We start from the raw sequence: 12,645 nt of genomic DNA on the forward strand, positions 1-12,645 counted from the left end.
AAAACCGAGTCTTTGGCCGACCAGAGACGTGATGGAGGGAAAAGGCAAAAAGCGCAAGCAGAGCGAGAGACGTAATGCATCAATGTCACATTAGAAAAACAAGGTTTATGATTTTGCATGTAGAAAAGAAGACATGGTTGATGTTATTCTTTTAAAAATATCTATTTTGTAAGTGAAGTGGTGTCGAGATGTATAACTTCATCTTTCAACTTTTACAGATATTAAAGCCCTGAAACTTCTAAGAGTATTCAGATCCCCCATATGTTTTGTATTTTTTAAAGTTGTACTTCACGAGTTGTAATACCTTGTCCTACTATTAAAATATTCTTGAACTATGACTTGTACATATGTTGCAGTTTTGTAAGTTGCACAACTAAATCCCCAAAGGTATAAAGGCTCAAATACAATTTTCCCATTGAAAATGTACTGTATTTTACTGTGTTTTTATGTTCTTGTATATTTTCAGTTAACATATTACTTTTACACGTCAGTCCCGGAGTTGATCACAGGTTTTCATACAAGAGAAAATGAGTGTTTGAACCACATTCAGCTCTAACAAATACAAGCAATGTTTGAATCTTTAGCATTGAACGTAACTTAAACAGATATTTATTGCAATTGTAACATGTATTTTGTGCTTTTATTGCAGTGTTTCAGTGTGATATTCATCCAAGCTCTTGCATAGAAACCAGAAAGAAACAATATTAAAATCTAAATCAACATTCGATGTTTGTAGAAAAAAGACATTTCTGTATCTTATAGTGAATTTATTGAAAATCGGCATACTTGTAACGACTGTATTTATGTACCTTGCACCCATATTTCTCAGAGTTAGACTGACTGGACCTTCGAGAGAGGCTGAAGCCCGGGGTCAGAGAGGTTTGCCCCACAAGTACAATGTTTCTATGAGAAAGAGTCATTTCTCTCCGATAATCATGCCAGAAACAAATCATTTATGTTGATACTGTGGAAAACAATTACCCCACAGAAAGTAAAAAGCAACATTTTCCCACATTCAGTGTAATACATGAGTCAACACAGAGACAAAGTACTCAGACAGCGCATGAGCACACATAATGATATAAACACGAGGCTTCACTGTTATCCAGCATAAATAAAGAGTCAAAACATAATCAACAGCTGCACACAGAGACTCTCCCCTCACAGAGAGAGATTTTTTTTTTTTTACCCACACTTATGACAAAGACGACAACAAGCAGAGATACACGGTGGTAAAGATGAGTTGATAGTGCTTTAGCGTGTACAAGCATAATGTTATGAGGCCTCTTTGTGGTCAGACATAAAAGGGAAACCCTGAGTTGATGAGACAGCAACAATATTGATTCAAGTTTTTAAAAGGGTTTTGAAACTGAGCGTCTAGACGATGTGTCCTGCTGGGTGTTTATGTTCAGCTGCACTTGAGGAGCTCAGACAACAGATAAATGAGGAGTGTTTTTTTGTAATCTTCCATCACAGTGAGGCGTTCACATCTCGATACAACTTACAACAATTCGACTCTTGAATCAGGCCAGCACTTCAAGGTCTTTTACTCTTAAATCTTTGAGGCAAGTGTGCGCGTATGTCTGAAAATAAATGTCTTTGGCTTTATTGTGTGCTTTTTTTTTTTTTTTTTTTTTTTTACAGTTCATCCACTGGATTCACTGATGTGAGCCACTCCATATTATTCTTCCCATAATGTCAACTAAGTTTAGTGCTGCTCGACACTGGAAACCCAGATGTTCCATGTGGTTTGCCCACTACTGTACATCTCAGGATGAATAACAACATCTGGTACTGTAACATTCAGATATCAGATGTATGGAGAAACAATCCAAACCTCAATATTCTCATGCTAATTGTAGCAATCAGGGCCTGAAACCACAGAAGCAGCATTGATTCATGGCCACAATACACAGCGATCAGTGCGGCTTGGCTGCACTCGTCCAGTGGCGATTACTGCATTCAGTTATTTTTCGGTTCGCTATTAACATATTCAATCAAATTTTATCGCATGGTTATCCATAAAAATATGGTAAAAATATCCAAGTCACGCCTGCTTATGTTTTTCTTCTCTTCTTTTCTACTCGTCAGTCCAAAAATAGTTTTAATGTCTTTGGCTCTCTGTCCTTTCCTTTTCCGTCTTTCCTTTCCTTGAATACCAAATTCTCCTCATCACTGTCACGTACTATATCATTGTTGGCAAAAGTGATGTAGTGGCTAGTACTTCTTCTCCCTGTGTGTCCAGGCACTCCACTTTTCTTCCCACGGTCCAAGTTGGTCAACGATCCCACACAGTGTTCTCATTGATATATTTTCTTATATGTTAGCAACAAACACACTGTTAAAGGATAATAACAGACACTCTGCTTTTTAATGGGGAGAACATGCAAACTCCAAACTGAAGGGCCGAAAACCTTCTTGCTATGTTCTACTGTTAATCCGCTCTCCCAGTATTGCCCTAATAATGTACAAATAGATGCAATCTTCTTATAAGATGCTGATGCTGATGATGATGCTGATGATTTCAAACACAGGTGTCCAATTTATTTAAGTAATAAGTCTCCTATAACACTTTGATATCACTTTCTTAAGCAGAACTTCCATGTTGTACAGAAGGAAGATGAGGTTTTAACCTGCTAAAATAAGAGGGATTTCCACCAGGCATACTCATTCCACCTTAATATAGATCAAAGGCCTCCTCTGCTCGTCTTTGCGTCTTCACTTCGATCCGGCTTCATCCTGCTCTCCTCAGACTGTCACTTTCCCTTTCTTCTACCAGAGTCATACTATCAAACATTCACAGGAAAGGAAAATCAGACACCCCGCAGACAGGCAGAATGTACCGCCAGGTCTACAGATTTGTCGTCTGCTTCCTTCCAGCTCATCTACTATCCTGGTGACTCCTCTGTGACCCCGGAGTCGTTACTGTAGAGACGTGTCCTGATATCACACAGCCTTGTTTTCATCTATATGTGTATGTGTGTACACTGGGGTGTTTGCAAGGGTGTAAAAGAGTGTTTGAGAGCCGCCCTGGTCTGGTCAATAATTCAAGTGACTGCGTAGTAGGAGGAGAGTGGCCCAGACTTAAGAGAGACTTTTTCAACTCTTATTAAACTGGAAAAGATGGCAGAGACGCTGCCTTCATTTATCATACATGAGGAGCTGGTGTTTGTATTATGGGGACAGAAGGTTGAACACAGACAAGGCATTAAAGGAATAGCCAACATCTCTGGAGCAGGAGGAATAACAATGAGGGTGAAAGTAGATTCAAATATTTCCACGCTGGTGATTTGCAGTAAACCCGAAGCAAAAAGCAAAGCAACAGTTCACCGTGTGGGTGAAAGTAGAAAAACATTTGGCGTTGATGTAATATTGCAGTTTCATCTACAAAGGCAGAACTCTAATAATAATTTCTGGGTCCACAACTAAGCGCCAATTATTTTTTTCCTACAGAGCGAGTATGGCTGTTAGATGCACGGACACACACTCATCTTTGTTCTGTGCCTCTCTTTCGATGCCTATTTATGTTTTTATCAAAGGCAAAGTGTGAAGTCATTTTTCATCTGATGCACTCGCGCTCTGATGTCACTTCATTCTGTTGTCCTTGTGGTGTTTCTGAAAACTGTGAGAATGAAACATTCAGACACATACACAATCAAAGTATGTTTCTTCTCTCCAATTAAGTCCAGAGTTTTTAAAGAGATCACATTAAAAGCACTCCAGATTACTTCCCAAAATCTGCCGGCCCCGGGAAGCCTGATTCAATTGGCTGCTGTTAATACACAGATTAGGGAACTCTCTTTGCATCCTAATCCTCCCAGCTTTCCTTCTCCCTTGTCGCAGAATAGGGAAGGTGTGTGAGAACAGGTTAGCCGATAGCAGGCGTTCACTGCAGGATTACATTTGCAAGGGCGACTTTAAGCCTGTGTAATTTGGTTGTTGGAGAGGTGGTGTGAAAGTGATGGTATGGTAGGAAGACTGTAATTGTTACACACTGACTTTTGCATGCTGACTACATAATGTGGATATTAAACCAGGCTAAAATGCACAAAGGTTATTGCTGCAGTTTCCAATTGGGAAAAGGTAAGAAGAATAAGAAATTTGTTTTAAAGCTGAAGTCCATCTAATTTATCATTTATTTTACCACTCGGCATTAAGTTTGCATGTTTTCCCTGTGCATGCCTAACTTTGCTCTGTCTGCCTCCCACGGTCCAAAACATTGAGGATGGCTGGGATCGGTGTGACTATGAGTGTGTGTGGTGTGTTGGTCACAATGTGTAAGTCCTTGGTTGTTGGTGAGTTGTTGCTGAGTCAGTGTGAGACTCAGTGCACATCTGCATAAGCTCACCGACCAGTTTAACCCTATAAACCTGTAAACACTTTCCATTTCAAACAACAGGGGGAGCAGTGAGCAGCTTTACGGCACTCCAGCCACTGTGCACAACCAGGACTGGAGGAGATACTGTAGCCTTGAAATCAGAAGTGACAGCTGCTTTAAAAGCGTACAAGATGAGCTTTCCCCTTTTACTAAGAGAGTCTTTATTGCAGGGAATGTGAGGGGTTTACATTTCGGAGCACTGAATAACTCTTTCTCCAGTGAATGAACCTGTGAATGGGAAGAATCAGACACAGATGGAAAAAAAAGAAGAAGAAAGAATACAGCTAAATGCCTAAAGAGCTCATGTGCTCAATAGCTGATTATGCTATGATAAGTGGCACACACTTCAGAGAGCATACTACTATGTTACTCTGCTGTCAAATGTAAAAAGAAATGTCCATAGCCATTAAAAAAAATCTTACTTCTTTCAAACATTGATTATGATTAATTCCGTGTCTTTCTCTGTGCCTGCTGGAACTCCAGTGTGTTATTTGTTTATGTCCCAGGCAAAGTGTCAAATCCCTTATTTGTGTACACTCGCCTGGTAAGTAGATGTCTCTCATTCAGTGCAATAGAGGCTCTTCTTGTTTATGATGTCAACAGAGTAGTTTCTGCATTGGAAAGGTGCATTGACCTTTGAATATGAGTCTTTCACAAGCAAAAAAAGAAAGAAATATGCACATTGGAACCGCAGCAGCCAGCATGTTTATGTTTCTCAGGGCTCGTCCCATACAGGCCACACCTGGTACACTTTATTGTCTGTGAGTGTACACCGTTTACACTGCCGACAAAGAACTCAGGTGCATCTCTGGGGAGTAACGCAACCTTCGAAGAATCTGCTCCTCCTCTGGGAGGAGCGTTTTGTTCCTCAAGCATGCCATGGCCCTGCTCTGCGAGACGTTCTCATTGTGCTCTAAGCAGCGTGAGCCCAAAGTTCAAATCAAAGCTCTGCAGACAAAAGACTGTCGAACTGTCTCTCAGAAAGCCTAACCTTTAGCTTTTCCACATGTCGAGCCTCTCAGCCGCCCACTGCCTGACTGTGTTGGTGTAAAGCTCCAAGCGCACGCTGAGTGGAACAAGAGCATAAAGACCTGTGCGAGTGCATGCTGTGTATATACATGCAGCTGCACCAGCGACCGAGGCACCAAGCAAATCTGTTCATTTAAATGACTGACAAGGATCCATCCTTCCTTTATACGACTTTAATCAGTTCAGGGTTGAGAGGTGCTGGGGGGTGATCAACTTTGCAAAGGTAGGGTACACCTTGGAGAGTTCACCGGTCCATCACGAGGCAAACATATACACTCCGTTTAACACCCACAAGCCATTTAAGAGTCACCAATTAACCCATGCACACACGAGGAGAACGCACAAACTCTGCACCAAAGTGTGGCCTTGACGGGGGTATGCGATTCATTCAAAAATGTTTGCGCTTCATTTTCTCTGTATATCCCCTTGAACGAGACGTAAATCACCTCCAGATTTAAAAATATAGATCCAGGTATATCCTGGCTAAGACAAGGTGATGAACAAGCTTACAAGTAATGCATGACAACAATTAGGGACAATAAAATGGAAGGTACAATATAGAGTCACATCGCAGTCAGAATTATAAAATACAGATACAATAGAACATGATTACATTCTGAATGTGGCCCCAAAGTATATTGTGACGAAAATTCAACAGCGACAATACAACAACAACATTGTTCTAATGATTTTGCACAATCTAACACCGGATCATGTTTCAACCATTCTTTACAAAACAGGCGTGACACTCTGAGCAGTGTATTTGGATATGCTTCCATCTAATCAAATATTCAGCTGGAATTCACACATTTCTCACCCCAGTATAAACACAAGGACATAAACATGGTCTGCATAATGCATTTATGTGAAATGAAACTCTCTTCATTCAAACATTAGAGTCCATTCATGGCCTATCTGTGCCTCTTCATTTCTATGCATCCAGGCCACGGCTGTAATGCTAGCCTTCCGGCACACAGGGCAGCCTACCTTGCCGTCTCTTTGTTTGGCATACATGTGACAAGGGCACAATGGCGAGCTGGACAATGGGCCACTTATTGAGTGACTGGCGGGGAGTGGGATACATCCCTGATCGTCTGTCACTCGGCGGCCTCGTGCACTCGACGGCTCATGGTCAGGGTCGGGTTGCACTCTCCTCTAACGAAGAGGTGAAGGCACTTTCTCTCATGCAGGAAAATCTGGGAGAGAGGTCACGGAGGTCGAGATGATACAAAGCCCCTGAAAAGATGGAGGGGGTTGTGAATGCTTGCGTGTTGATTTTGACTCGGTACAGCAACAGCAGCCCGGTCGGGGTTTGCATTCTTTCTGAACTTTGGTCCACTCTTACATCTCAATCGGAATCAAAATCAGGAGTTCAAAAAGTCGTTTCGAGTTCAATGCACGAGCACATAAAGGTCTTTTCTTCAACATGTTTACCCGTGTGGCTCCATGGTTGTGTTTCTGTTTGTGGCTGTTGTGTGTGTAAGTGAAAACACTTGCTCAGAGCAGCTGAGATTTTCCACCGTGTCACCATCAGCTGACTATCAGTCACTGTTTTCAGCCGAGTAGATTCTCGCAGAGATCCTGACCCCTTCCCCCAAAAACACCTAATAAAACTCTAGGAACTCTAGGAACTATCATGCATTTTAGCGCAGCTGCAAACTTTTCCTACTTTCTTATTAAAAACTGATTTATATCCTTCACATAGAAGCAATAATAGGTTAATAATGTCTAAAATGGTTGTGTTGCTTTCAAAATGTGACTGGACAGTGCAGATATACTGTGAGATAATTGGGGGTCACCGGCCACATGCTGAGCTCTTTTATTCAGCGCTCGAGAAAGTTCCCTCAAATAGTGATGCAAGAAACTCCATTGATAACATGGCTACTGCATTAATTCCATCTTCTTTGCCTACTCGATTGAATATTCATGTTATTTTAACTACTATAAAACCACCAGATCAGAGCAACGCACACATTCACGTGGTTCACATAATTTGTTTTCACCAAGGATTTGTTATTTTTAATATAGTTCCATGGATAATAATGCAGATATGTCAACTTCTCCTCCTTCCTTGTTAAATGAAATACTGATTTACGCTCATCAAATCAGCTGCTAATGTATAAAATACTCAGTTCATGTTGTTTTACCATCATAGCATAATGTCCTATGTCACGATTTGGATTTGAGCTGCATAATTTCATCTTAATAATAATAACATGTTACTTTAAGAATATAAATAAACACTTGGCCTCACAGGTGATAATACGACCAACAGAAATCACAAGAGGCCTTTCATAACATCCTTACGTTTGCTGCTAGAGGAAACCCCTTTTATTTTGTTTGGATTGATGCTGCAGTTCTAACTATAAAGTCATAGCATGATACAGTCCTTGATTGCATTCCAAGTGACTTTATTATTACATGTATGTTCCACTCAAGGTCGAATGTATTGTACCGAGTCTGGCATCTTCATTTACAAATATCATTTGACTCTCTTGCAGGTATTCCCAAAGTCATCCAAGTCTGTTTTTGTCGGCATGTCCCTCATCTGTCTGAACTGGGATGTATGTATTCTGGGCTGATACTTTTTATAATAATAATATAATAATAATGTGCAATATTTATTTTTTTATTTTTTAACTGATTGTCATATACCTCCATCTCCATACCTGCTACTTTAAAACTTTTTTTTGTTGCACATTTTACTTACTGTTATAATGTCAATATGTTTCATAGTAGAGTACATAGTACATTTTGCCTATTTTACCTCTCTGCTGCTTTAACAATGCAAATTTCCCTATCGTGGGATGAATAAAGTACAATATTATCTAAATCAATCTGGATGATCTATTTTGCTGTATGTGAGCTGTTGTGTTGTTGCCGTGTTTGTTGTTTGAATGAACACGTAATTCAAATAAACAACATTTGCTCCCGTTAAAAAACAAACAAACAAACAAAAAAGACTTGACAATTGTCTATTTCCCACGCCGTGCTACTGTCACTGAACTTTCTTTGTATTTGTGCTCAGAGCTCTCTTTTATTTGTGCATGAGTAGCTTACTAACTGCAACATTTCTGAACTCTCTCTCTCTCTCTCTCTCTCTCTCTCTCTCTCTCTCTCTCTCTCTCTCCCCCCCCCCCCCTCTCTCTCTCTCAGGAGGTGGGGGCAGAGCGCTATTAGCTGCGCTGCAGACATCATTAGGAGTGGAGCTGCTTTCCACCGTCAGCGCCGGAGCAGCAGAGCAGAGCAGAGCAGAGCAGAGCGGGGGAGCCCTGGCAACAAGGAGAGACACAAACTCAGCAGCCCGCTTACACCCCACAGTAAGTAGCAGCAAAGTCTTTACCCGGAGCCGGCTCCTACACGGCGCCTCCGCCGCGTCACTTCTCTCTTCTGTGGAGATAAAATGGCTGGAAGAACTGGAGCGGGTGGCGCTGACGCTCTGGTTTACTTCAAAGCACTGGTTTAAAAAAAAAAAAAAATTAAAAAATGTTTACTTCGTTCCCTGACCTATTTTTTTTTTTTTTTTTTAAGTGTGCGAGCAGCACGGGAGGAGGGGGCTCCCGGGTCTCCGGGTGGGGACACTTGTCATTTCTCGCCGTGAACGCAAAGTGTTGTTGAAGTGGGACGGCGCGCGCCGGAGGCTCGGCCGCCGCGGTGGCCGAGCGCGGCGCGCGCTCGCCGGGGCGAGTTGCCGTCGGGCAGCCGCTGCACTTCCAGTAACTGCGCCACTCCAAACATTTGCCTCTTTCTCACACTATTTCCCAGCGACAAACAGTGTCGCTCTCGAATGAATCGCGTTTCTTCCGGCCGTGCGTGTCTTGTTCTGAACTCTTTCGGCGCTGACAAGGACTGTCAAAGGCAAACATTACATTTTCTTTTTTTTTTTCTTTTTTATCAACGTTTCACCATCGCGGAAGTGTTTTCCCCTCAGAGCAAGCGACGGAGAAAAACTCAGCCCAATCCACATAATTTATCCAGTCTTTTTCTGTTGTTGTACTGAAACGTAGTTGCGTATTTGGAGTGTGGATTAAGGGCATTTCTCCTTGCACCGCCCTGTATGTTACTACACAGTGTTTTACATTGCCAGCTGGTTGTAAAGGACATACGGTTTGTGATTGCAGGACTACCCGTGATGTCATTCATCCGAGCTTGGACCATTATATAACGGGACTGTAGGGAAGCCTGTGATAGCAGGCTATTTTTACTCTGTTTACACCTCGGAGCAGGGTAGGATGTGCGTCCCTATGCTTTTTTTTTTCACCCCACATTATAAATTTAATGTGGCGTCCAAATCAGGCCATGGATGGAGAGCCGCACTTCTCCTGCCGCATGTTTACAGTCTGAAGTGTTCCCCTTTTCTCAATCTGTGCAATCTGAGAAAAAATAACTTGTTGAACTCCTCTCATGTTTGTAGCATACAGACAATTATTGAGTTGTGTTACATCACATTATTGACAACATATGACAGTAACATGCCTTAAATGAGGAACGCAGGAAATCTAAATTGTTATATTGTGCAAATAAAAATGCCTCGGAATAGTTGCTTAAAGCAAACAGTGCAGGGATATTTTATTGAACAAGTTATGTCACAGTTTACGGCTGTATTTCCCTGGACCAGGACTGGATTCCACTGCTTTTGCGTGTTTCCTATCTCCACCTACTTTGTCACTTTCCATTCATGTGACCTGGTTGTTACCAGAGATGTTCCTGATGGTGACTAATCTTTTCTGTCTTCTAAATGAAAATGTCCATCAAGACTAGTCGACTGGTCTAAGAAAGGACATTCTAACATGGTCATTGTCATGACGAGTTATGTTAATGATGTTGATGATCACAACGTCTCCAGGTCAATGATTTCAAATCAGCAGGTTAATATCCAAATTCTTGACTTGAATGTGGTTCTTTTCCCTGACACAGCCTACATGCTACCTTGTTTTCCATTTCTTGAGTAAAGTATTGCCATACAAGTGCTGGTTTTGGGAGAGAGGACGTCTCTCCATTGTCCCACTGCACTGTTTCAAAACTGAAATCTACTACTCGGCGGTGGGTGGGTGGTGGGGGGTGGGGGGGCGGTTGCTGTCTGACGACTCTGCAGCCCAAACAGCATGACAGCTAAGCGCCCTTGTCCATGAATAAAACAGTAATTGGTTGAACCGACTAATATTTCTGATGCAGGCTACCGAGAAGGTGGACGTTTAATTGTTAAGCAGACTAACCGTTCACGTTCCTCGTTGTTGCCAGGCTTCTCGTGCCATTCGTTTAAATTAGGCGTAAAGCAGCAGGGAGACACCTGCACACAGGGAAGATGCTCCGGGGACCAGAAAGGAAAAACACAGGATTCAAAATAACCAAAGTGATTTTGTTTGTGTTATCATATCTATATATATTTCTATTATGCAGCAAAACAATCCATGAGGCCAAACGTCTGCCAAGACACTGTTCATATTATACATTTGTAATGATATGGCTCTTGTTGCACGATTGCTGACTGAGGATGTCAGTTTAAGAAGCAAATTGCTGTTTTTGTGTTTCAACGAATTGCGGGGCTTTGTGATTCGCTCACAGAAAAGCGCACGCCAATAGAGAATACTTGTTTTAGGACGATTTAAGAAGACACCATCTTAAGAAGGCCATTTCAGATGGGGAGGAGTGGAAGCAGAAGCATGGGGCCAAAGTCAGCCGGCACTGTGATTTCAAACAAGGCAGTTCGGGTGCTATTATGGCCATTGCCATGCAGATGTGAGGCAAACAGAGAGCAAACAAGACACTGTGGCATCTGAGGAAGGAATTTAAGAGTCGGGATGGAACAAACGTGAACCTCAACGCCAACTCTTTCAGGAGGAAGTTTGACAACTTAAAGGGTGGCGAGTGCATGGCTGAAAGGCAGATTGTGTTTCAAAAAGTGTGGAGAGAGGTTTACAAAGCAGGTAAACACAATGTTATGCAGGAATTTAAGTACGATTAAATAGATAATGGGCGTTGGAGTATGTCTAAAATTGGCCAGATAGATTTGGGAGTTATTTGGGGCATACTAGAGACTGAGAAGCAAATGGACGGTATATTTTGGGAACAGTAGAGGGAGTAGTTGTAGTTTTGAGGAGTTTCAGGTTGAAGCAGCAAAAGAATTAGATGAGGTTTGGTTTTTTTTTTTTTTTCAGATGTCTCTAAACTGACTGTTTGCCTCAGGTTTGATGGCAAGCATGAGGGGAAAGACCGAACCGCGGTGCTCTATTGTGCAGCCGTGCCACTGTGAATCAAGCATGCTGTTCCTTCCTACCCACCCACCTACCACATGCGCGCACACGCACTTCAACGCTGCCACCGTAGCCTTTGATTCCAGCCGCCACTCACTTTCAAATGGTAATGAGAGGCAATTAGGAGCCAATGTGTCCTAATCACAAGCCATTTAACTGAGCTTGGCTCATTTGTCAGAGCCATATGCGCACACGGACCCACGCAGTCAAACCAAACACACATGAATACACACATCCGCTAGATCATGCTAGAGTGTCCTCCTCCCCATTGGAATTTGCTGCCTATGTAAGGGTGGAGACCGTGCCAACGAGTGTGTATGTTGGAGACACACAGACACACACACACAGAGACACAGACGGTAATGATTGGGTGGAGATTTCACGGCTGGATGAGTAATTGACAGAAATGGCTCTATACTCTGCAAATGCAGGGAGAGTGAATGATGGGTGGGAGGGTCAAATGGATTGGCCAATGTGTGTAACAGGTGTTTGTGTGTGTCTGTGTAAATTTGAAGAGAAATTAGCTGGGACAACAAAACGTACTGTCTACATTTGCTCACGCTGACAACAAGTTGTGGCTGAGCTCTCCGTAAACGGAATAACATTTACACAAATATGACGAAATGTGCACTCTATGTTTGTCAGTAAACCTGATCGTGCTTTTCTTCTTGGTTTTTTTTTTGGCGGCCGGGTCATGGCTATATGGTGATTATAACACAATGCGAACACGATGCTATCAGCTCTTATGTGTGTGCTTTATTTGAGGGCCAACTGTTAATGCTCATGTCGCGCAAATGTTCCCATAAACCAAACGCAGACATTCATTGCAATATCACAGACAGAGCTGCTCCCACTGGGCCTCCAGAGATGACAAAATGTACAGGTCACATTCCAAAAAATGAAATGGACATTGAAAATAACACACTGAGTTCACACATTTTTCGTAGAGCACACTGATTAGATATTGTTCTTCTTTACCGCCTG

The 12,645-nt window shown here is 42.2% G+C and overlaps 1 long non-coding RNA gene across 1 annotated transcript in view; it reads left to right on the plus strand.

The window, feature by feature from the left end:
• Positions 1-8,584: 8,584 nt before the first annotated feature.
• The window catches only part of LOC308122803, a 73,607-nt gene continuing 69,546 nt past the window's right edge, over positions 8,585-12,645 (plus strand). Inside the window, exon 1 of the long non-coding RNA XR_013936171.1 lies at positions 8,585-8,727. This is a non-coding gene — a long non-coding RNA (uncharacterized lncRNA). The remainder of the gene's footprint in view (positions 8,728-12,645) is intronic.

The sequence above is a fragment of the Lipophrys pholis genome (assembly GCF_963383615.2).
Source record: "Lipophrys pholis genome assembly, chromosome: 17".
Lineage (NCBI taxonomy): Eukaryota > Metazoa > Chordata > Actinopteri > Blenniiformes > Blenniidae > Lipophrys > Lipophrys pholis.